The sequence below is a fragment of the Condylura cristata genome, unplaced genomic scaffold, assembly GCF_000260355.1.
Source record: "Condylura cristata isolate star-nosed mole 26May11 unplaced genomic scaffold, ConCri1.0 scaffold00015, whole genome shotgun sequence".
Classification (NCBI taxonomy): Eukaryota; Metazoa; Chordata; class Mammalia; order Eulipotyphla; family Talpidae; genus Condylura; species Condylura cristata.
Window position 1 is genome coordinate 24,641,670 of NW_004567116.1, and position 26,839 is coordinate 24,668,508.

At 37.3% G+C, this 26,839-nt stretch overlaps 1 protein-coding gene across 2 annotated transcripts in view; it reads right to left on the reverse strand.

Moving 5' to 3' along the window:
* NELL1 (NEL-like 1 (chicken)) overlaps positions 1-26,839 on the reverse strand; it is a 690,112-nt gene that overhangs the window by 181,799 nt on the left and 481,474 nt on the right. The gene's annotated exons all lie outside the window — the stretch shown is intronic.

The window sequence follows — 26,839 nt, forward strand, 5'->3', positions numbered from 1 at the left end:
GCGTGGCAGACCTCTCCTGACCCGCCCGCTGCTCCCCTCAGCAGTGTAATTCATCGATCTGCCTGTCCTATTCCCCACTCTGTCTCTGGTGAAGCCTCTCGCCTCCCCTGAGCCTCTGGCCTGTACCCCAGTTCTGTATGAACAAATAAATAAATCTTAAAAAAAAGAAAAAAAGAAAAAAACTATGTAATCCCTAAGGTTGCCTCTACTTTCAGCCTGGAATCACTGTTTATAAAGTAGTATAGATGAGGTAACCAAGAGCACAGAAATCTTACTGACTTAGAATTTGCAGAAGCAGGGTTAACTGAAATTTGAGAGCAGAGTTTCCAGGAGGAGAGAACTGAAGAGAAAAAGCTTTGGAAAGCTACACTGACCCACCAGGCAAGCAAGAATCTTTGAACACAAAATTGTGTATCACTGGAGTCATACTACAAGAAGTGAATCAAAGACTACTGTGATCTGACGAATTTATTGGAGCTTAAAAGGGCTTGCAGAGGGACCTCTATGGGGGGATAGGGGTTAAGCGTCAGTGCTATCACCTGAGTTCAGTAACTACCCACCCTCTCCCCATCCCACAAGGCTGCAGAGACCTCTCCTGTCTCTCCCTCTGCTCCCTGTAGCAGTGTATTTCAGCAGATCTGCTTGGTCTGCTCCCCCCCTCTGTCTCTGGTGAATCCTCTCACTGCAGAGAGTTCTGGCCTACATCCGAGTTCTTCTATGCATCAATAAATAAATAGATCTTTCGTAAAAATGGCTGGCAGGCATTAAAAAGGAAGCAGTAAATGTTGAGAGATCACAATGAATACCCAGGAATTTGGCACACACTGCAAAAAGATCAGCCTTAGAAACAGGGTCAAATGAATGCTCGGGAAAAGGCATTCATTAGTTTTACTTAAACTGTCTCAAAAAGCCAAAAAAGCAACAACCAAAGAATTGCTGAAAGAAAAAATTTCATTTAGAAAAAAAATGTGAGGAAGTTCAAGATTTAGTGTACTCTAAAACAATGGAGATTTTGATGGGGAGTGATTAAGAGGAAACAGCTCCATAATACAAACAAAGTAAAGCATAGGTTGACAAGTTTTCCAGGAAGAACCAGAGATACAGTGAGGAAGAGATCACCCATTGAAACAGTGACCTCAAAAATGTCTCCTGCAAAAGAGTTTGAATTTATTCAGATCAGACAGTGAAACAATTTACATTCTATAGCACTGTCAAAAACAAAAGAGCAATCAAGCAGAAATTAGGGGTATTGAATACTGTGTGTTCCCAAAACACAGGGGAGTCAAAGAGCCCTGGTGAAGTCTCTCTCTCCTCTCTCTCCTCTCTCTCCTCTCTCTTCTCTCCTCTCTCTCCTCTCTCTCCTCTCTCTCCTCTCTCTCCTCTCTCTCCTCTCTCTCTCTCTCTTTTTCACACAAGACAAAAATGATGACACACTCAAGGAAGAGAGGAAAAATATCACATAGAAAACCCTGAAAAGGAGAGAATGGAAATTGCCCACAGAAAGAAATGGACTGTATCAAAAATTCTAAAGTACTTACAATAAATAGGCTCAGAGAGCTAAAGGAAGACACACTTAAAAAGGTAAAGGAGGGTTTGACTACACAGTCTCACTGAATATAAACCAACAACAGAGCAATAAAATTATAAAAGAATTATAAAAATTCTGAAACAGAAAACTTTAACAGTTTGAAAAGATTTATTAGTTATTTTTCATAACTGATTTGAGCTGTAGAAGAGAGCACCAACTTGAAGGTATATCAGTAGAAATTATGTCATATAAAAACAGGGAAAATGGAAAAAATGTTTCAGAATTGAGGAAAATCATTAAGTGCATAACTATGAATAGAGTACTAAAGGAGAGGAGAAAAGAAAGGAACTAAAATATATATTTAATGAAATAATGGTTAAAACTTTCCAAATTTGATGGAAAATATTAATGGATACATCCAAAAGAGCTTAGGATTTCCAGAGAGAAAAATATAAGAGATACATGATAAGACAGTTGTGTAAAACTGTTTAAAATAACAGAGAAAACCTCTGAAACAGGAAAGAAAAAGTCATGTACAACAAAATATCAATTAATATTAACACCTCATCTTATGAGAACTAATTGAAGTTAGAAGACAGTATGAATACATAGATAAGTGCTAGAAGAATAAAGCTGCTGAACACAATCTTATACTTAGCAAAAGTAGATTTCATCAATGAAGAAAAATAAAGATATTTCCAGATAAATAAAATGGAATTATTTTGGTAACTAACTCATTCATAGGAACTGCTATAAGAGGTTCTTTAGGCTTAAAGCAAGGTCCCAACTAGAATTCTAACTCACATTAAAAACAAAATCACCATTATAGTTAATTATGCATTCATCATAGCATGTAAGTATATATTTCTACTTTTTTCTCATAACATGTAAAATGCAATTGCATAAAACAAAATGACTACAATTGTATCATCAGGCCTATAACATATTTGACTATAAAACATATGGTAATAACCTCCAAAAATATAGTGGGTGGGAAAAAAGCTATGTCCATGCAGGGAAATGATATTGATGATACCAGCTTAAAGGAATATAGAGAAGTAAAAACAGTAACAAGGAAAGTTACTGTAACAAAACGTATATACAACTGCTCTCTCCACTGTCTGAAATAACAAAGTATTACATATATGAACATATAGACCTATACATCTACATGTATATACACACAGAAACAGAAACATCTGTAAAAAAATAATTAACATTTCCTTGTTGGGATATACATATTTAACTTGTATAACAATGCTGACACTAAAAGAGAGGGAATAAAGCCATGTAGAAGTAATTTTCTATATTTCACTGGAATTAAATGAGTATAAATCTGATATAATCTCAAATTAAAATACATATAGTAAATTGCACATCAATCAATACAACCTGAAAACAGCTAATGAAAAAGTAATTCATTTAAATGTTACACAAGAAAAATACTCAATGTACAAGATGGCATTAGCGAGAAATAGTGTGAAATAAAACAGAAGACAGAAAAATTTTAAATGGAAACAGATTAAACATTCAGTCATAAAACAGATTTGTAGCATTAATTAAAAAAATTAAAATATAAGCCTGACAACAAAGAAATGGCAGTATTAAGGATAGAAAATTAGCCTAGAATTCTATATATACTGAAAATAGTCTCCAAAATCTTAGACAAAATTGTTTTTCAAACAGATAAAAGCTGAGCGTTTTCACGATCAAATACATACTTGATTAAAGAAAGTTCTTCCTAAGAAGGAAAATGATACCAGATGGTAAGTTTATTCTTAACAAAGAAATATAGATTGCAGAGAATGGTAACCATGGGCTAATATCAAAGATATTTTTAATAATTTTAATATATTTTAAAAAAAGTTATTGACAATTGAAGATAAAAAATAATGAACCAGAGTTAAGAATCTATGTAGATGTAAAATGTATAATACAAAACAGACATTGGAAGGGAGAAACTCAAACATACTCTTTGAAAGGTTTCATTTTATGTATGAGCTAGGATGGTAATATTTGAAGTTTGTGACAAGTGAGATATGTAAATTGCAAACCATAGAGTAACTATTGAAAAATTAAAGATATAGAGTTAATAAATAGAGAAAACATGGAAAAGTAATATTTTTTTATTTAAAAAGATTTCTGGAAATGCATAAACATGGATCAGAGAAGAGGTAAAAAACAGAACATAGCAAATAGTATTATAGATTTGAACTCTAAAAGAAACATGACTGTTCATTGATTTTAACCATAAGTCAAAAACCTGTAAACAATTTCAACAGGAAAATTGGATAAAAATGCAATTAAATCACTCGTAGAATTGGACAAACCACTGATAGCCCCAGTTATATGGACGAATATCAAAACATTATCCTGAACTAAAAGAGTTTGTCAAAAGAGTTACAGAGAACTTAATTTTGACAGGTTTCTCCTGAATATCTGACAATTTAACATTCCTGTTAGATATGATTTGGTAAAATTTTGGGTATAGGAATGCAAAAAAAAAAAAACAATAATCCATGTAAATTAATGGTAATAGTATTTACTAGGTTCCCAACTAAAATTACCAAATAGGATGCCCTGCTTTGGGATGGGGCGTGGGGATGGGAGGGGGGGTAGAGCAGAGGAACATAAATATAGTTCTAGGAAATTAAAAACTATTGATAGAATTTGGATCACTGGTTGACTCCAGTTGGAGCCAGTGACTGAAAAGGGCACATGGGGACTTTCTGGGTGATGGGAATGCTTTATAGCTAATAGTAATGGGATTAAACAGTGTAGACATTCTTCATAGCTTACCTAAAGGCAGTGTGTTTTGACACAAAAATCTCAATTTAAAAATGGCTGTAAAAGAGAGGGAAAGTCAATCATAAGAACACATGCTTGAAACAAAATGCCAACTTACTATTGATAGCTAACCAAAAGATTGACTTTAAAACAATGGGATATTAATTTTTTTTACCCCCAAATGTCTAACAAATTTAGGAACTAATGTTCAATGCTGGCAAAGAGGGTTAAGACCAACATTCTGTGGTAATACTGGAGAGAAACTAAACTGGCTTATTTAGCCTCTATGGAAAACCTTTGACCTGATTATTCTAAATATCTACATGGAGACAATAAAACAGGGATGTGGACAAAGATTAATGTAAAAAGAGATTCTCTGAAGCAGTATTTATGTTTTCCAGGTAACAGTGAAAAAGCTTCTAAATGCTTAGGAATTCTAAAAGGAACAAGTCAGAAACAGAACACTCATTATGACAGACATGCCATGCAGAGAGAAAGGCTGCTCATACTGAAAAGGAATTAACCATAGCATTATACTTGTAATTTTCAAACACCCTCAAAGACTAGATTTTTTTTTTCTCCAAAAGGAAAAGAAGTTCTTATCTTAAAGTGCACACAGAAAGAACAGAAAAGGCCAGTCGGCCTATGAAAATAGAATGCAAATGTTTTGAAAAAAAAAAGAAAAGGAAAAAACAAGTAAGATTTGAAAGTTCTTACTTAGCAGAGAGGAAAGGGGAAATAAGATTGATTGCTCTACCTGAACGGACAACAAAAACACTGCTCAGTGGAGACTGACACCACCCTATGCCAGCCTTATTGTATAACATGTCTTTCCCCTTCCTCCTCTGTCTCAGCCATTTTCTCCACACTCAGTTGATTTAATGCCCCCCTTTGATGCTTATGAAATTTAGAATGAACCACCATTACATTAAGATGATCTCTATTCTCTAGCACTTTGACAGGGAGAAAGCAGGCACCTGCCTGGATTTTCTAGAACATGCAAATAGCCAAATCTCTCCACTGGACAGCAACTGCTTAAGGATAAGCAGGTTCTGTACTTGTTTAATCTTAAGATTCATGCCACCTCATCTGAAACCTATTAAATCTCAATGTTGACTAAAAATCTTGAACCTGTTTCAAGGGAGTTGCCACTAGGAATCTTCTAAAAAGGAGGTGTTCCAACAAGTAGTGTAGCATGCGTTTCTGAAGAACATGGAGGAAAGAAGTAGCAGAAGAAAATGTAAGACTGATTGCAGGACATGACTGGCATTCATCTAGACATTTAAGATGAGAACTACTTTATTTTAAATGTCATTAATCAATATTCAAAACAAAAATAATTCTCCATGTGAAGCCCCAAAAGTTAAAATAGTGAGAGAAAATAAGTAGCACCAAATGTTCATTTAATTGAATCCCAACTCTGCCATTTACTAGTTAAATGAATTGTACAAACCACTTAAGTTTTTTTTTTCTACATCTAATCATGACCACCTCGCTCAGGTTTTGATGAAGATTAAACAAAACATGCTAGCAGTCTCTACTACCATAACTAATACCATAATGCAATTTCTTAAATAAAATGGTGATCTTTCTTTCTCTAAGCAAACAACCTAGCAGAGGATGTCAACATTTACATAAGAAATGACCATCTAAGACAGATAGTAAATTCTTAGAGAATTGGAAAAAGAGAGGTCATTTTTAGCTTTTAGGTAGAAAGTAAGTATCTAATATAACTTGCGTAGTTTTACTGAGGCCCCACTTGGCCAGGATTGTCCTAGAATACAAGGGGGGGACACAGAAAACCCTTATACACCAGAGCAATCTATAGCCATTGAAGATGTCAGATAATAAACATGTGTATTGATAAATAAAACCATTTCAGGGCTCTACCTGGTGGCGCTACGGGTTAACACACTACATTATGAAGCTCTCCCAAGCCACTGCAGTATGAGTTCGATCCCCAACCAGGGAGCTGACCCACATACTATGGCAGACCTCTCCTGACCCACCCACTGTTCCTCTCAGCAGTGTACTTTGTCAATCTGCCTGTTTTGCTCCCCACTCTGTCTCTGGTGAATCCTCTCACCTTCCACACTTCTAGCCTGTACCCCAGTTCTGCCGCATGAATAAATAAATTTTAAGAAAGAGGGAGGGAGTGAGGGAGGGAGGGAGGGAGGGAGGGAGGGAGGATGGGAGGGTGGGAGGGTAGGAGAAAGGAAGGAGAAAACCATTTCATATGGCAAAAAAGTATTATGGAATAGAGGGTAGTATGACAGGGAGACTGGAAATTTGTCCAGCAAAGATGTCAGAAAAAGTTTGAGGTGACATTTTAGATGGGAGCTAGAGAAGAAAACATTCAATGTGGAACCATGTCAGAAGTGAATGATAGCCGCGATGGGAATCAAGTAACCCTGGTTACAGTGGAAACACCAATGAGCCACACATGTCACTAAATACACAGGTGCTATCTAAGTCACTAACAATGGAGTTAAAAACAAAATAGTGCCCATGTTGAATAAAAACAGGAGAGAAAGCCAGAAATGAAGTACTTCAATAAACTGGGCTACATGATCATTGCCTTCTCCCTTGAACTTGCTATTACCTCCCACAAGTAACAAAACTGAAGTCCTGTGAGGATGTACTTTAAAGCCATTGGGATTTAAACACATGGTTCTGCTTCACCATGAATCAGTGTCACTGCCTAAGATCCCCTAGCCTTTAGGGATCTCAGTCTCAGTTTACAGACCTGATAAGTTACTATAATAATGTCTTCATCAAGAAAAAAGAAATCTATCTGATCACAAAGCTACTTCACACTGTCCGGGTATTTTATTGCATGTTTGTACATGACAAAAAGTAAGTGATGATTTTTTCTCTCCAGTTAAGCTCCATGCATTAGAGAAATTTAAAGAGTCCTTTGATGACTGAGTGAAACAGTTTTATTCCAGACTGAACTGGCTGATCACTTCTTCATACAAAAATGGCTTGCACTTCTAACCCAAGGGGGCACTTGATTCACTTACAGGATAGCAGACGGTCTAATGGCATCATGGAGGCAAAGCAGGATATTGGGAGAAATTTCCAGCCTAGTGAGAAGGAGGGACAATAATCCCAGAAGGCAATGAGGCATTTGATCAGCAATCTGGAGAATAAATATACTTTTTAATCTTCCATAAAACGAAGAAGCAAAAAGACAGACATAGTGTAACCTTGAAAAACTCTCCTTGGCTATCTAGTTTCATGGAACCAGGCACAGCTAGTGGATTGTGAAATCAATTTATTTGATCATGGTGAATGCTTCAACCAAACTGAAAATAGAATGGAACAGAAAATAATACAATAGATTATGGAAGAGCATATTACGTAAGTGATGGTTTCATAAAACATTTTTCTGATATATGTGTATATATGTATGCTTGTGCAGTCAGTCACCAAGTAAGATGCATTTCTTACTGTTGGTTACAGTTTATATAAACATTACATGGAGATATATATATATATATATATATATATATATATGTGTGTGTGTGTGTGTGTGTGTGTATATATATATATATACATATATATATATATATACACTTGTGTGTGTGTATCTATCTATCTATCTATGTAATGTTTAAGCCACGGTTGTAGGGGACAACCCATCTTGAATGGGAGAAATGGGTACATTCCCTCCAATCCAGAGCTATGCCTACCACACTCATAGCTCAGGATCACAAAACAAAGCCTAAGAGCTATAAAAAACCATGGATACCATTATATGTGTATTACAAATAAGCTTTAAAAAAAAAAAACTACTTTCCTAAGATGACAAGTTCAAGACCTGAACCAAGGTCTCTTAATCTCATAGCCTAGTGCCTCTCACACTACACTATGAAGTCAGTGTGCCACTTGAAAGGATCATTCTGAACACCAGGGTGTCTATGTCTTTTCCCATCCCCGCAAGAGAAGAGATTGTCTTAAAGTCTAGGAGCAGAGACTCCATCCTTCCATGGTATCTTCCCTGCCCACGTATACCCCTGAAAGGGAGCTCAGTCTCAGCAGATTGGTGGCCATCTGTGCCTTTCACTCTCTCAGGTCTTCCCTAAGGGAACTCATGAGGAAGCCCTGGGGCCAAGTTTAAAACTATATGGTCCAGGAGTTAAGAGCTCCAGTGCCACAGGCACAGAGATCTGGTTCAAATCCTACTGAGGTATGAGGCCCATGCGAGTGAGGCCATCTGCTTTCATGCACAGCTGTAGCTTCAGTATCTCACACCATGTGTGGCATTGTGCCAGTTCCCACTGCAGATGTATAGGGAATAAACACGTGAAAGGAGAGGAGTCCCAGGCCCACTTTTTAGCGATGTGATTTGGACACATGCTTTTACATCGTATCATATGCCATAGTCTCATAAAATGGAAATATTCTTAGGGTGTTTTAGAGGATCAAAAAAGAAATCAGTCCAGAGCTTAGCATGTTTTCCAGCAGACAGCAAGCATCTCTAAGGACAGGCTATCACTAGCTGCCCCTGTTTTTGATCAGTGGTTTTGACATTTAACTCAGTAGATTCTGAGTTTCTAAGATAACATATATATAAGAGAGTAAAAGCAAAACTTGGCTGAAGTGCTGCTGGTTGGCCTCCCTCTTGCCCCTGAAAATGGCCCCTGAATAACCTCTAAGCAATCCTAGGGCTGATCATAACTCTGCATGGAAATGACTCCCCTCGGGTCTGACCTTTCCCTCTCTCTGGCAGGATGACTGCTCAGGCAGAGATGGATTGTGGAAGGCGGGCAGGAAATGAAGCCCCCGCAATGAGCACCTGTCAGAGCCACGTAATTACAAATCTGGGAGACTGGGTCCCATTGCTCAAGCACAGCACCTGATGATGCATTTTCAGAGCCAGGGAATTTCAGAGTTGCAGAAAATGCCAGGTTCTGTGAAAGAAGACAACAGATGAAAGAAGAGTTCTAAAATGAACTATAGAACCTGCTGAAACTAATGTCAGAGTCATGTGCAATTCTACTAAATTTCTAGAATTTATTGATTGCCCCATATCTAACAGCTACCTCCAGGCACACATTTGCATATGGAAATGGGCAATGCTTTTTATTCATTCTCGTTTCTTTCTTAATGTTAAATTAACTGGGCCAATAAACCACAGGAAGTATTACTTGAAATCTGACTTCAATCACTATTAACATAAAATATTTAAGTGTGCATGGAAAGCATATTTCAGGGCGTTTACTGTGGATAAGAGCAAGAAGAAAGAAAAGTCAGGATTCGCTTTCAGGTAAAGGAAGGCTTTAACTGCTCTTGACTTGGCAATGGTACCAAAGAGATGGAAGAACACAGGGGAGGTTCCCAGACTGCTAAGAAAAATCAGACCAAGAGAGAGCAATTTAGCTCCTGCCCTGCTGGGAAAAATTGCAGCTTGAACTAGTCTCTTCATACAGCTTCTCCATCTGGCAAGTTGGAATCATACCATCGACTATCCAGGGACATTGTGAGGACACAACCATGTATGAGAAAGTACACTCGCTCCTTGCCAGCAGGACAACACATTCACACCAAGTATATGCAATGTTCATCCTAATGCTTTATCATTATCCCTATAAAGCTTAGTGCCTCTCAGATGACGGGGTTGATATAAATGCATAATGATAGGTGTCCAGAATTTTAATGAATGATGAAGGCTTCACTCTTCTCATCTTTTTTGGAACAAATTATTGGAGAATTTTGCATTCAATTTTCAGAGCACAAGCAAAATTAATTTGCAACAGGGAGTTTATGTCTTATAGTTTGATTGAGTTGTGGTCAATCAAAGCAGTTTTCAGGTTCACTATAGGGTGTTTCTGATGTTTTTGAAATGTGTTCAGTTTTTAAATTTAATATGCCAGAGCAGGCTGCAGCAAATCTTTTGTTTATAAATAATAATAGTAATAATAATGAAATAGAATTTTATTTTCATGAGAAAATTACAAGTAATGCCAGTGATACAGGTCCTCATCCAAATATTGAATTAAACAGCCTCTAGGCCAAGGTTATGAGTTGAGACATGACTGTCACCACCAGAAGAGGGGAAAGGAAAGCCACCTTTCTGAGGGTGATAATCGGCCTCTGACAGGAGACCAGGGATCTGCAGTGATTTAGGAGAAAAGTCAGTGATTCAATGAAAGCATCTTTGTGGGGAATCTGAGGTACATCCCCAAATTCCTTAACTCCTCTTTCCACCACACATCATATACTTGGACTCTTTTTTTTTTTTTTCCTGATGAATTGCATTAAACTAGTTCAGACAAGGACTGTTTTCACATATCTTGGGAGCAGAACCAGGTCCTAGGTTTCTTTCAGTCATTAGTATAGGGATATGACATATGTGCATCCGTCAACATTTATTAAATTAGAACATACCAGATATTTGGTTAAATGCTGGGCACAAAAATAAATAAAAAGATACAACCTCAGCTCTCATGGGGTTTCTTGTGTAAAGCAGTTCATAAGGTTGACAAATTTTATAGTTACTGATGCTTTGATGAGTTGAACCTTCCAAATCACTATCTGATACATTTAGTAAATATTGCTGAGATCTCATTATTAGTAGAGAACTCAGATACAAAGTTGAATGAGGCTTTAAACAAGTTTCTCATTTAATAAATCATCCTACTGTGTCCATGAATAATAGCAAAAAAACCAAGTAGCATGTTATTTTAAGCCCATGACAAGAACTATCTCCTCTAATCCAAAGCACAGTCTTATAAAGTAATACCACTTTACAGAGGAATAAACCAAAGCACAAAGAAGTTAAGTACTTGTCATGGTCAGTCACATAATTAGTAAGAATTAGAGGCAGGGGTTCAGCCCAAAATACCTGACTCTAGGGCAGGTCTACTTAAATGGTTAAATAGTAGGAACAAAAGGAAAAGAACAACTGGGAAGATTTTCTATTATTTGCCCTGTATCCACTTAACATACAGTGAATACCCATTAAAGGTTGGGTGTTAGAGATGCAAAATTAACTGGCCACATTCTGCTCTGGAGTTTGCATACTAGCAAGGGAGATGTGTTAGCAAAAAACAAATCCTAAGAAAAAAAGTTGCTTCCCAAAATGCCCAAAAACAGAGGACTGAATCAGGAAGCTCTGGTACATATCAAGAATGGAATATTCCTCAGCAATTAAAAAAAGATAATCTCATGGCACTTGTGGCAACATGGATGGCGCTGGGGTCATGCTAGTGAAATAAGCCAGAAAAAGAAAAATAGCAGATGGTTTCCCTTTTAAGAGGAATGTAAAGGATCAGGAATAAAAATAATTGGAATAAAGTAAAAAGCAAACTCAACAGACACCTATAAATCAGAGACATTCTGCAGGAGGGGGAAGAAGGGAGAAGGATTAAAGCAGGGATGGGAATTTCACAAGGGACTATGGTGATGGTGCACAGGTGAACTGGTAGTGAGAATTCCATGGAGACTACAACTGAGATGAAAAAGCATACAAAAATGAAGAATGGTTAAAAATATATAAGAGAAAATCATGAGAAAAATCCAGGGAAGAGGGAGAACTTCACTGGCCCTTGAAGAATGGTTAAGACATTTGTGATGTGGTCATAGGGCCCCACTGACCTTCCTAAATGAATTACAAAGATAAAATCTTCAAAAATATGGATAAATCCCAAGAAATACTCTTCTAGGAAGAGAGTTGCTAGTCTTCACCCTGCAAATACACAACACGGTAACTGACCTGGTCACTATCCTAAAACACGGTCTCCCTGATCCCAAATATGTATCCAAAGAGATAATGCCTCCTGGATTAAGAGTACAGATTTTACATTGCCTGTTTGCCAATGTCAGGTTTGACTTGATTTATGCTTCCTCTAATTTTAGAAGAAATCCTTTCTACAGTACAAGAGAAAGAACATGCTGTGCTACAGAACACAGTCAAGGTTAGGAAAACAAAGGAACACCTTATAGGCTGAAGAGAACACGAACTTTTGGCATTTTACAGTGTTCACAATTAACCTATGCCCCCATCAATCTGTCATTATTAGTTACCTTCTGGAAATAAGAGATTTCAATTGAAAGCACAGAGAGTCTCTACATCCTATGCCATAGAAATTTATGACTTTATAATTTAATTAACAATTTAAGTTACAAGATATGGAAAAACAATTTTTTTTTAAATTTTATTTATTCACATAGAACTGGGGTAGAGGCCAGAGATGCGGAGGGTGAGAGGATTCACCAGAGACAGAGATGGGAGCAGAACAGGCAGACAAATGAAGTACACTGCTGAGGGGAGCAGTGGGCGGGTCAGGGGAGGTCTGCCACGCCATGTGGTCAGCTCCGGGGCAGGGGGGGATCGAACTCATGCGGAAGTGACTTTAGCTTCTTAGTGCAGCACTTTAACCCGCTGAGCCACCAGGGAGGGCCAGGAAAAAACAAATTTTTAATTTAACTTGCATGGTTAAATAATAATGTTAGAATTATAAGGGAATTTATAATCAAGTAACGTATTCTTTTGGCTTTATCTAGCCTAGTCAGTGTTGCCAGAGAGTTAAAGAAACTTGCAGGGTCAGGTCCCCTTATTGGAGTCACCTAACCCACATACAATGAGAGTAGACTCTGTGTCCCAAACTCAAAATCAAGGTCTTTGCCATTTTAGCCATTAGTGTGTTCTAGCTGGACTTATTTCTCACCCTCCTCCCCTTACTTCCCCTACACAAATTTAGGTACATGTTGTCAAATGCCACAAAATAAATAAATAAATAATGATTTCCTGAGGGAAACATGACAGCTTCCTTGACAACTCAGAGTGCCTGCTGCCTATTTGGCTTAGCATGGGCATTACTGTCAGAGAAATGCAGAAAAGTGAAATATTTGATGACAGTGTAAAGTAAACCCCTCTAAAATAAAATTAGAATTATTCATAACTTTTGACTCAACACCCCCACTTTAATAATTATAGCACAAGGAGGGTAAATATATATCTCAATCACACACACACACACACATACATATACATATAAAGTGATGAAACTATGTATTAAGTGATCCCATTTATAATAGGAAGAAAAATAAACTAGTAAGAGTTCTTTACTTCAGAAGGACAATGGTTAAAAGTTTTAATTTATGGGCCCTCCCTGGTGGCGCAGCAGGTTAAAGCACTGCACTGAGAAGCTAAAGCCAGTTCCGCATAAATTTGATTCCCGCCTGCCCCGGAGGTGACCACATGGCTGGCAGACCTCTCCTGGCCAGCCCACTGCTCCCCTCAGCAGTGTACTTCGTCTATCTGCCTGTTCTGCTCCCCGCTCTGTCTCTGGTGAAGCCTCTCACGACCCCTGAGCCTTTGGCCTGCACCCCAGTTCTGTATGTACAAATAAATAAATCTTTAAAAAAAAAAGTTTTAATTTATGTGATCAATGGAATATTCAGTAGCAGGAGCCTACAGTGATTGAGAGAATGAATTCTAGTCCCAACCTTAGGTCTGCCACTTACTACCTCTGTGATAGTGAATGATTTTCTAAGCACTTTAAGTATAACATATTATGATTATTCATCACCAATATTATTATCAATGCTAACTTAGGGACATGAAATATCTATACTATATGGGCTATATTACTAGTGATAAAGAAATGTTCCTACATAGCCAAAAATATGTATTATGCTCACAAACATAACTAATAAAATAACTAAGGAACCAGGAAATCAAAATACTAATTTATGTGCCCACAGAGACATTACACTAATGAAATGTTTCATGGTCACCTGACTACCCACCCAATTTCTTGCAGCTCCCTCAACTCTGTGGGGAGGTACAAGCCATACCCATAACTGGAGTCTCTATAACTTAATGCTGCAAAAGTTAAGTGTAGTGATTCTCTGTCTCATCAGGACCATCTCTCATTGGTCCTCGCTAGCAACTGAACCAACTGCCAGCACTTTCCTGAAATGACCCAGCAGAAATGCTACCCTCCAGCAATTGAGGCTTCTCCCAGGTCATTGGGAACCCATCTTATGCAGAAATAACTTTCCATTCAGTGATTTGGGAAGTCCCTCAGTTCCCAGACTACAGAGGAGCTCCTGACAAACAAGGCCTGTGACAGAAGTAGGGACAGCCACCAGTGTCCCTGGTGAGACACAGAGAGAACAAAAGATCAGGTCACCGGTGATTCCAGGGAAGTGTGACATTAACACAGTGAGATGGGGCAAGTGCTAGTGACTAAGGAACTGTATTATGCAGTTTTTTTCTCCACTTTTTTACCTTTCAGTGTTTTCAAAGATTGCTTAATTCACATGTTAATCTTCATAAAGAGGAAAAAAGAGACTTTTTAAATGTGTAAAACAGTGCATGCTCAAGTGTTTGAAAGAAGTTTTGATGGCATAATATCAAATAAAAGTCATAATGATGTTTTTCTCATGTTGATTTGCTAAAAGAAGTCTCCCAAGTATCAACAGATTTAAAAATCAGGGATTAGCTTTGGGAACAGAGAAGATGAGAGCTGTGGCTGACACAAAGGGAAGAGAAAGCTGGCGTGTTGAGGGTATTTCTGAAAGTCAACATATTTTGAAATCCTGCTCATCTGTTGATTTAAATATTTTCCGAGTTGGTGCTTTGTTTCCCATTATCACTGCCACTACACTCATCTGAACTATCACTGTGTCTTACTTGGGTGACGAAAGCAAGCAAAATCAAATAACTGAGAGAATGGTTTCTAATCTAACTATTCATGTGACCCTGGAAAAGTAGTTTCAATAAAATAAATAATGTTTCTCTCATTCCTTCCTGGCTTTTACACCTGATCATATTTGTACTGAATGCAGATATGCAGTGTGATTTCACATTAAGAATTAAGAAAATTCGGACACTCCCTGGTGGTGCAGCGGGTGAAAGCATAGCACTGAGAAGCTAAAGCCAGTGCAGCATGAGTTTGATCCCCGCCTGCCCCAGAGGTGACCCACATGGCGTGGCAGACCTCTCCTGACCCACCCGCTGCTACCCTCAGCAGTGTACTTCGTCAGTCGGCCTCTTCTGCTTCCCACTCTGTGTCTGGTGAAGCCTCTCACCACCCCTGTACCTCTGGCTTGTGCCCCAGTTCTGTATGCATAAATAAATAAATCTTTAAAAAAAAAGAATTAAGAAAATTATTGGTACATCTACTGTAATCCTCTTCCAGTCTTTCCACCCGGTGATCTTTCCAAATACAAACTTAAAAGGCATCTCCCTTTTTAAACCATATTCATGGTTTCCATTGCTTTAAGGATTAAGGCTAAATTTTACATTTACCAACCTCATGTTCTTTTGCTCAGTCTCATCTATCATGATCTCCCGTGTTTTCTATGCCCCAGTCATGCTGCGTCTTTTTTCGATTCCTCAGACATTGGTTTCAAGAGAGCAGGGACCGCATCTAGGTTTGCTCATCATTTTATTACGGTACCCTGTGGAGTAGCTGTAAAGTGCGCTATTGACAAGAACAGCTAACATTGAGCCCTTACTGTGCCTCAGATATTGTGCTAAAGTGCTTCATTCATACCATCACACACAACGCCACAGTATCAATTCCATTATTGCCCACAATTCATAGATGGAACTAAGGCAGACAAGGCTAAGAAACTTGCTTAAGGTTGCAGAATTAGCCAGTGACAGTAGAGGAGGAAATCTAGAAAAAAGGACTTGACCATGTGTATTCTCAGCCACTACAAGTGGAATTTTTGCAAGCAGAAAACGTAAAATCATTTAAATATTAACAAAGAATGTTAGCTTTGATTTTGAATAAAAAGGATATTACCATATGTTTTTAAAAAAGAAATGTGCCTTAAACATCTGTTGAATGATTAATAGAATAACTGCTTCCAGATGCCTAAAAAGACTTAACGATCAAATGTAAAAGATCAAACTTTGTCAGCAAAACAGAATTATTACCAATTTGGAGTTGGTGAAAATAGTCAAGGTCAAAAAGGTGAAAGCCTGGAAAATAAAATCCTTATTATAGCAAATAGGAAGTCATCTTCCTGACAGAAGATTCAACAGGTCACATTTACTCTGGGTTTTTCTATCTTTTTTCACTGAATTTAATATTTCATGAATGACAGCTGACATGGGGTCTGTCCCATGGTTAAGTGCTCAGGTAGGAGGTCAGATGGTCAGAATATAATAAGAAGTAGATTTTAAGAACTTGAATTTAAGAAAGAAACTAGTGAGGTCTGAAGAATTGGTCGACAAATAACCTAAGGCGGGGGGTGGGGGTGATACTGCTGGGCATGAATGACTTTGGGTCCATTCATCACGGGGAAGGCTATGGAGGACCACCCCCAACCCCCACGACTCAAAGCCGCTTACAAGGAAGGACATCCTGTACTCCCCATGACCCCTGCAAGATGAGAAGGAGAAGAATTAATTAAAAATGATATTTGGTTTTAAAGAAGCTACAGTGCAAATTTTCATATTTTGATAAACTATAACACATTTCACTTACTCATTCCTGACTTTTACATCTGGTTCATATTTCCATTGTAAGTAAAGTGTGTCTATTTGAGACAATTTTCTCTTCTGGGTTAAGAGAACGCTTGGATTTACATGTTGCTTAAAGCATAATTAATATTCTTACCTTTTCCATCCAAAGACAGATTATTTCAATCCTCAAAATCTATGTTCTAATATATGGTGAGGGATGATTATGCCTTCTTCATAGATTTAAGAAAGAAATGAGAAAAAATTACTGAACACAGTATCTGGTACATAGTTTAATGAATCGTAGCTTCTATCATTTTCATCATCATCAGTACTAATACTTAGTTATTTTGTGGGGGTTCCTTGTTTTTCTGTGTGGGGCATGTAGCCGATCCAAAAAGAAATGGTGGGGGAGGGAAGCTAGAAAAAAAAACTAACAGAAAAGAAACATCCTTTTGAAAGACTCACCCTGGAATTGTACAGTGTGGATGAGAAGAGTGGGAACTCTCATCCAGCTGCCTGGATTTGTATCAAAGTTCCAATTCTTACTAGCTACGCCGGCAAAATCAATTCATTAGCATTCCTGCTCCTTAATTTATTCCTCTATAAAACAGGGTAATGCTAATATTTCCCTCTGCACCTGCGAGGACTGACACATGCTGAGTGACTAGCACTCAATACAGTTTCGTAAGTGTTAGCAATTTTCTTCAATATTAGATGTTCACCCTTCTCTGTTTCTGCAAAATTTGGGGACTGTACATTCTACAGGTTATGTCCAGAATGCTTTGGGGATAGCACCATTTTTTCTCACTCAAATTAATCTAGACTCTTATAGTCATGACCTATTTTAGGCATCTTGAAACAAGATTCTTACTACACATGGAATGTTATTAATATTCATGTAAATAAAACTAGAGATGGATCTCGCTGGTGGCCCATCTGGTGGTACAGGAGTCAACGTCTCAGTGTTATCAAGCTTTTGTCAACCACTGCAGCCTGAGTTCGATCCCTGGCCACAGAGCTGACCCACATGGAGAAACAGACCTCTCCTGTCTTTCCCGCTGCTCCCCTCAGCAGTGTTTTCAGTACATCTGCCTGTTTTGCCTCCCACTCTGTTTCTGGTGAATCTTCTTGCCCCAAAACTTACCCCCCTCCATGGCGTGGCAGACCTTATACCCCAATTCTATATGCCTATACCTGTCCTATACCCCAATTCTTGTATGCACCAATAAACAAATCATTTTTTTTTTAGAAAGCAAAATCATTGTATTTGATACCATATATGTTAACAACGTGGTTCTTAATGTAAAATGCCCTCAAAGTCCCAAAATATACATACACAACTATAAGGATAACTTGAGTAGTAGAGTGTCCGTCTTTACCAGTCATGGAAAAGACACACTTTGTTAAAAGGTAATTAAAACCTGCCTAACAACTACAGCCTCACAAAATAAGCTTTTTGAAGAAAAAACATTCCCCATGGATTTATTTATGTTTCTTTGCTCTAATATAATTTTATAACATTTAGTTTACAAAAATTGACTAAAGAGATATTTAGTATATTGCTTTGCAATGCAACATTTAATTTTATAGCATGGATAATGCAGTTCTCCTTACAAATGTATCAGTTTCCTGATAACATCAATAATCTACTTCAAAGTCATTAAATGCTATATGAGACACCAGTAAAGCTACAGATTTTTGCTACTGAAACACACAGCTTAATGTTCAGCTCATAAAGCCACTACATGGGTTACTTTTTGGGTGTCGGCAGTCCAGACACTGAGGATGAAAGGGAAGTTCAGTCAACAAATTAACTTTGTGATGGATTCTCTGCCCATCAGTCACAGTTGAAAATGCCTAACAAGCACTCAAAATTCCGTTACCTTGTCAACCTCCTCTCTTTCCACCCCAACTTGAAACTTTCCATCAGCTTCCTCTCCTGCTTCTGAGTCTGCAGGCAGACTGGGGCACCATTCCTGCTTGGCTGACAGCTTCCCAATCCATCATCCTATGTTAAATTCCCAGTGTGACATCAACACCAAGGGATGAACATTAATGTTACTTATTGCAATCGTTGTGTAAAAAAAAAAAAAAGTGCGCACACTTATAGATTAGGCAAATCAGGCTTATCACCTCAGCTCTGCTATTAACTACTTTTAGATACTTGAACAAGAAAATAGTTCCTCTAACCTTCACTTTTGCTCACTTATTAGACATAACATCAGTTTCTCAAAATGGGTCTTGAAAAGTTAAACAAATGCATGAAATATACTTATGACAACCCCTACATATTACAAACTTTAAATGAAGTGCTGTTATCTCAAGAATAAAAAATTATAGTGATGATTCCTATCTTGGTTAATATAAACTGCATAAAATATCATTACAGTAGCATAATAATAATAAGATGCAGAGGAAGTTGGGTTTCCATCATGAAAAATTAAAAACAGGGCCCTCCCTGGTGGCTCAGCAGGTTAAAGCACCACACTAAGAAGCTAAAGCCACTTCAGCATGAGTTTGATCTCCACCTGCCCCGGAGGTGACCCAAAGGTGCGGCAGACCTCTCCTGACCTGCCTGCTGCTCCCCTCAGCAGTGTACTTCGTCCATCTGTCTGTTCTGCTCCCCACTCTGTCTCTGGAGAATCCTCTAACCACCCCTGTATTTCTGGCCTGTACCCCAGTTCTGTATGCACAAATAAATAAATCTTAAAAAAAAAAGATGAAAAATTAAAAATAGCTTACATTTTCTAAAAGTTTCAAACTACTCATCCAACTTACAAGGGCTAAAGACCAATTTGTCTTAAAGAGGTCTGTGTTTACAAGTCAGATCTTATTTTGTTGCAGAAGTAGGATGTAAGTGATGAAGGGCAGGAAGGTCAAACATTTTAAAATTCTTCCTAAGAAACAAAAGAAAGTGCTATCCACATTCAGCATATACATTCTTAAAAGTGTTATGTACATTTTGTAAGGTGAAGAAGAAGAGGGGACTATAGCTTGACCTGGAATAAAAGAGGGGTGATCAAGATTCTAGGTTCAGCTGATTTTTCAGCAAAATAGGATCATATACTTGCTCTACAAATAGAGGTAAAACTCAAAGCTATATGCTAAGTAGATATCTTAGCATAAATACGGTTCTGTGCAATCTCTGAAGAAAGGTAGATACTTGATCTACCAAAAGTTAACTCCACCAAGTAACTCTGCATTCTTTCAAGGCATATTAGAGCCCGCCTGCTCAAAATTCTTTTTCCTTTGATAAAATTCCTATAATGTGATATTAACCCCATGGGAAGATCAAAAGGAACATGTTTGACATACAGTGCATTAGTAGTTCAAAAGGGAAATTAAGCCATTTACAGTGTGTATAATTAGAAATAATGTCAGTAGCTGATGATGTTATCACAAGTAATGCCATTTAAAAAATGGTTTCCCGCTGTTAGATAACCTTCAAAGTAAAGCTGAAGAACAGCTAGTGTGGAGAGGAAAGGAGAGATTAATAGAATTTAGGGGGCATGGAAGAAAAAAAGTAGAAGCTTGATGTCCCCTTCAAAAACACCTCTTTTTCATAAAGTCAAAGTCAATTTGGAAATGGAACCATGTGCTCTATAAAAGAGCATGGTCCTAGGGTCCAGAGTGCCCACTGACCTACTGTTGACCCTCTTGCAAACCGTCCTTGGAACTCTCTAGGGAAGTGTATAGGGAGGCTTCATCAGCCCTCATTCTTAGCAGCTTGTCTTCTTGGTATCACAGCACACAAACTACATTTCCAAATTTACTTGGCTTCCTAGATACAGGTACCATATTTATCATCACTGTCATTTTTAATAGTTCCCTACCATGTTACCACATAGCCTCTTTTCCACGTTATTATCTTTAAACTTTACAACAATCTCACAAGGCATTCACAGATTTACCTTTTATTATGGTTGAGGATACGGGGACTCCAAGCAGATGGATAACTTGCTCAAAGTCCCTCCATGGTAAATGACCAAGTCAAGGTTCCTACACAGTCATTTTTCCTGCTTGTGCTTAAAAAAAAAAAAAAAAAGCTGAACTAACTTTTCAGTTTCATATGAACTTTTTCTGTTTGATTTCTACCCACACAACATATGAGTCCTTCTGAGTTAAAATAAGGATAAACAATATGTTCAATACTGTTTTTTTTTTCATTAATTAAAAAGAAAATTAATTTAGAATAACATGTTTACCTGTTTCTATCACTTAGCAGATAAATTTTGATCTTGGATTCAATATGACCATAAGTGAGGCTCTTGAACTGTAATTCAGTCTGCTTGTTTTAAGCAAATGACTCTCTTTGGGAAAAATATACAAGGCTTTGACTATCAGCTTAGAATTAAGCTACATTGTGTCACTATAATGGATCATGGTACAGATCATAGAACCAATGTTTCTGTTGTAGGCCAGTGTTTGAAAGATGCAGTTAGATCTTTGCTCCATTGTTTTCGTTAAATGTTCAGAAACAGAATGTCTAGAAAGGGAACCATGCCTGGCTGAATTCAAAACAAATATACATTTGTTAAAGATTATTGGTCTTTTGTGGGTGGTATTTACTTATATATCTGTAAATATGTGTGCTAAATATAGGGAGTATGTGCATGGGAATGGGTATAAAATAATTTTGTAAAAAAATACATTTTTTTTTATTTTTCCATTCTCTCAATTTAACTTCACTCTTCTGAAAATATAGACATATACACATATGCATGTACTTGGGGCTAACTGCCAATAAGTTTAATGAAAAAAGGAATATTTTCATCCAGAGCAGATCAGTTATAATTCTATTAAAGCTACAGGGGCAGGAATACCTTTTAAATTTTAATCAGTCAAAGAACTGTCAATGTTGACAGCCGTGATGGCTGCCAAGAAAAAATGTTATCCCCTGCTAAAGGGTCACCAAGGCCCATTCCAGCCGAGCAGTAATACAACAGCAATACAGTCAATTTAACTGTTTTAGAGCAACTATTCAAACTAACTCCTAAATAAATTACATAATTCAATAGGAAACCATGGGGAAAGACACTGCAAATTCATCACAGTAATTCTTCACAGAACAAACATATAATTGAAAAATCTAATTCCCATTCAACCCACAGAATATTATTAAAGGAACACTGGCCTTTTTTATGCCTACTGGGTTAGCTCCTATTGTCCCTAAATATTATTACAACTCAGGGTCATTATGACAAACTTGGGAGAATCAACTATTAAGACAACACTTCTCATGTCAAGGAGAAAGAAAAAATCCCTTTTTTTCACTCCTATTGTAGTGACCTTGCACTTATAATTTCAGAGAGTTTCCTATAATCTTGTCTCTGGCTCTGGCATGAATTCACCTATGATAAATGAGGGAGCAAGCTTTTCACTTATTAAATAAATCCAAGGGTTTCATCTGACTAACATTTGCTAAAAGAAGATCTGAGCTTTTAAATTTCAAGGAGAAGACCAGCTCTCAGAATACCCACCTTGTACGAAGATAAAAACATCAACAGTGCAATTGTTTCAGAGGCCCCTAGAGTATATTTACTGAACTTTTCATCATGATTACATCTGGTACATGATTATACTGGAAAGGATGTGCTTTGTGAACTCCTGAACAATTCATGCACTACTTTATGTAGTTTATTCTTTGATATTCAGCTCCAGTTGTTAACATGATTTATTGGCACACCTTTACTCCACCAGGTCTTTCACTAAATTGATCCACTTGATTAGATGAAATGGCCCATTATGTCAGGAGATTGACCAGTTGTTTAAATGAATAGATTAATTGTTTCAATGCATGGTCTATTTGACTTGACTGAACTCTGCTTGTGATAGTAAAATGAAAATCATCATGTTCCTATAGATCCTAGGTACAAGGGCACAAAACAGGCATTTCAGCAGAAACAACTGCCCAATCGATACAACCTTAACGCCATTGGTAATAAAAAATAAACAAGTACTAAGTTTTGCTAGCTAAATTAGCTGCAAAGATAATTTGAGAATGTGAAGATAAGAGAAGAGCTGCGACAATAATTCATACCCTGAGAATCGGTAATTTCACCAGAAGCATGGTCTCTTTGGAGAAGAATTCTTATTAAGGAAAAGTGAGTGCACAAAATACTCATTACAATGCTATTACCATGAAAACTTTGGAAGTATGTAAAAGTCTAAGATGATGATTGAAATGCTCGACAACAGAATGATAATCAGTTATTTATTTCTATGCTAATTTAGAAACTACATTTTCTTGACATGATGCTGATAATAAATAGAATATGTACATAAAATCTATTTTGCTAGATCACACTACATACAGTTTGGTAGGCTCTATTCCCCACATGGGTTTGTTATGAGTCTCATTCTTTTCTTATCTTTTTGGAAGTGTGCTTTTGATAAACATATTGCTGCATTTTACTTCCTAGGATGGCAATTAAGATTAATTTGGTTGCATTTATGGTTGTAAACCATCAGACATCAAATGATGTTCTAAGTACCCCTAGAATCTATGTGCTTCTCAAGTCTTTTACAGTGTAACAATTCTTTCAATAGCAGATTTTTATTGCTAAATTAAATTTAAAATTCAATTATCATAAATAAGAAATAACACATCTACATCTTCACAGTTTTCTCACTGAGCTCAGAATATAACATCATTTCTTATTTACTTGGTGGTTCTCTTATTTTGCAAGAAAGAGTGACCATACATGTGAGCAAAAAGTTAAATGTTACTTCCAAATACAATTAAGTCTCTAAGACTGTCTTGCCTTAGTCAATGCCTAAGCCATTACCTTCCTGGAATTTTGGTGTCCTACCAAGTCTTGGTAATCAAATTGGCTTTCTATAAACTAACCATACACACACACAATCTGGACTCCTGTGTGACACTGAAGACTCACTCTGTCGTGCCACATATCATCTTCACCTATTGCTTCCCTATATAAATGAAACTACCTAAAAGATCAAGAGGTCCAATATCCTCTTCTCCCTGTTGGCATCATATTCTTCATCCTGGGATGTCAGTTCCTCCTTCTATGCTGATATTCCTATTTCTAAAAAGGTTACAATTTTAGGGGGTTTCCCATGGGCCAGGAAGCTTTGGAGGCAAAACAGAGATCCCTGCCTTCATTGGGTCTTGCATTCTAGGAAAGGAGAGAGGGGCAATAAGCAATGAGGAATATGTATGTAAAGTATGTGCCATATTAGAGGTGACCCATGCAGGGCAGCGCAAGAGAACTTAGAAATGCAATGGTAACTGTGAAGAAAATTTAGTTTCTAAGTTAGTCTTGAAATATGTGTTGCAAACATCTATGCTTTAGAGAAGAGGGTTTTTTTTTTTTTTTCATGCAAGAGAAGTTGATGTGTCCAAGATTACACAGCTAGTCAGTTCAACCCTAAGAACCAGAAATCAAGTCTTCTGAAGGCACCACTGGGTTCTTTCCATTGCTACTACTGTGTTACACAGTGGTAAAGAGAACATCCTTGGGAATCAAAAGGACTCATGTTCAGTCATGGTGCTGTTTCTGGGGCAGGTTATTTAACTCTTTCACCTAAACTTTGATATCTAGGAGATAATGATAATCATAGTATCTACATGACATACAGGTGAAAATTAAGAGGAATGGAACATAGAGGGCTTTAAGAAAATGACTGAAATGGAATATGAATATTAAGTGAGGTGATGCCTTTTTATGTTCTGCTCAAAAATCGTGTTAGACTACCAAATGCCTATACAATAAAAATGGACAGAAAATCCTAGTTTATATATTAAACATCAAATGAGCAGCGATTATATGAAAAATTTTATATTCAGAGATCTGCTCTATGCAAGATGAGTAGATTGGAACTTTTGTGCTAGGCTACATCTGTGTGCATATGCATGTCTGGGATCATGCTGATGGTGATTCTAAGAAGCTGATTCCTAGAAAGTTTCAGTGGAAAAATATCAATATTGCTTTGTGACCTAAACCTGGCAGAGATCAAACAAAGTTGGAGTAGAGGTTATGGCAGCAGATGAAATTCTCTTTTTTCAAACACTGATCTGACCTGCACATTAGTTCATCATTGGAAAAATTGTCTAATCACAATGTCCTTTAATTTTCTAGAGGAAAACTGCTTCAATTCCCTTGATGACACAGAAAACCACAGCAACCAGGAGAAAGGCATATATTTCACTAGAATATATTTATGAAATTCACCAAACTCTCTTATAAGAATAATTTGGAATATATTTTAAGATATACATTCTATCCACAAACATGTATTTGTATGTTTGTAGGTCTTCATATGGTAGCATGATATTTTCTTCTAGACTCTAAATACCTTGAGGGAAGTACATACATCTCATCAATATTTCTTTACCTATAGTCCCTAGCATGTTGATTCTCTCATTGTTGGAACCCAGTAAGTGGCAATCAAACACAAGAATTTATAAGTATCTGGCACATAGCTTATATTTAATTTACAAAAAGAATCTGGCTATATCACTAAAGAGGAAAGCATTCCCATACTTTTCTATCTAAAGGCACAAGCTAGGAGAAATATGTAATAAATGTGACTCCTAATGATCTCACCCTTCTACCTTGTATGTGTGGCTCTAGGACTTTCTTGAGATGCAAACAGAGGGTAGTAGGCACTTTCATACTGGGACTTGCCTACCTACAATGCTTTCTCTTGAAGCCCACCCACCATGTAGGGAAAAAGTCTGTCTACCTTAACAATAGCTGAAATGTCTCGGGTCGAAGAACAGAGACACAGCAGTCAATTAGCAACATCTTCATCGCTCTATACATCACCAGACATACATGTGCCTTAGACTCTACCAGACATACATGTGAAGGAAAAAAAAAATGTTAGAAGAGTACATGGTGGCAAAGCTCATCTGAACCAGCCTCCTGGTGGCACTTCTAGGCTCTACTATTGTTCTCCCACTACAGTCCTTCATCCACACAGCTGCTAAAGTGTCCTGTTCAAAGTCTTAGCCCATTTTCCACCAGTCTCCAGTTAAAAATCACCGGCTTCCTAACAGTGAAGTCTGAATAAATACCAAAGCCCTTCCTGCCTGACCTGTCTGTATGTCCCTTTCCTATCACAGGGCCTCCTATTCCTCCTCTGTAACAACCTCTCCAGCCAACCAGTCATCTGGCTTCTCCAGCTCATTCTGACTCAGGACTTTGTTTTTGCTGTGCTTCCAGCTTGGACTAGAAGCTCACCTCTCCCTAGCATCATTCAAAGATCAAGTCAAATGCCACCTTTGGGATGAGCCCGAACTTGCTCAACTGAAAAGACATACACCCCCGCCCTTCCATTGCATGTTACTATCAGTCATACACCCAGCTCTGTTTTGTTTTACCTTCTCTCTAATACTTAGAATTTGACATAGTATTTATCTGCCTGTACATGATTTTCTGTCCTGGAAAACAAGGTTACATGAAGTCAGAATTTCTATTCTGATCAGGGTTACTATCCTCCAATAGTGGAGTCTATTTTAGTAAACCCCTGTTTTGTTCAAAAGGGTCGAACAGAGCCGATAGAGTGTTTTTATGAGGCACTTGAATAAGAGATAGGATTTTGCATTTTTCAATGCTTGGAAAATTTAAAAATATCCACTATCATAATAGATAAGAATTATGATATTTAGAGTGTCCACAAATAAAGTCTTACTAGAACACAATCATATTTACTGTCTATAGATGTTTTGTTTTAAAATGGCAGATTTGAATAGTTACAATGGTCAATAAAATATTTGCTATTTGATCTTTAAATAAATGCAATCATTCTCATTCTCATTCTCATTCTCTCTCTCTCTCTCTCTCTCTCTCATGCATGCACACAAACACATAAACATACATACACACTATTACCTTGACTAGAGCAGAATTTGACTTAGTATAGGTCAACAATTTATATTGGTCCAAAGAATTTTTTCCAAGGAAATAACAGCCAAAAGTGACATTTCTCATATCAAAAATACAAGCAACACCTAATCAGTATTATTGGTTGCCTATGAAAATCAGTTAAGTATAAGTTTTTTGGCTAAGCCCTTGGAGTGACTCCAGATTTACTCTAAACACACTGTGCTTCTATAAGGAACA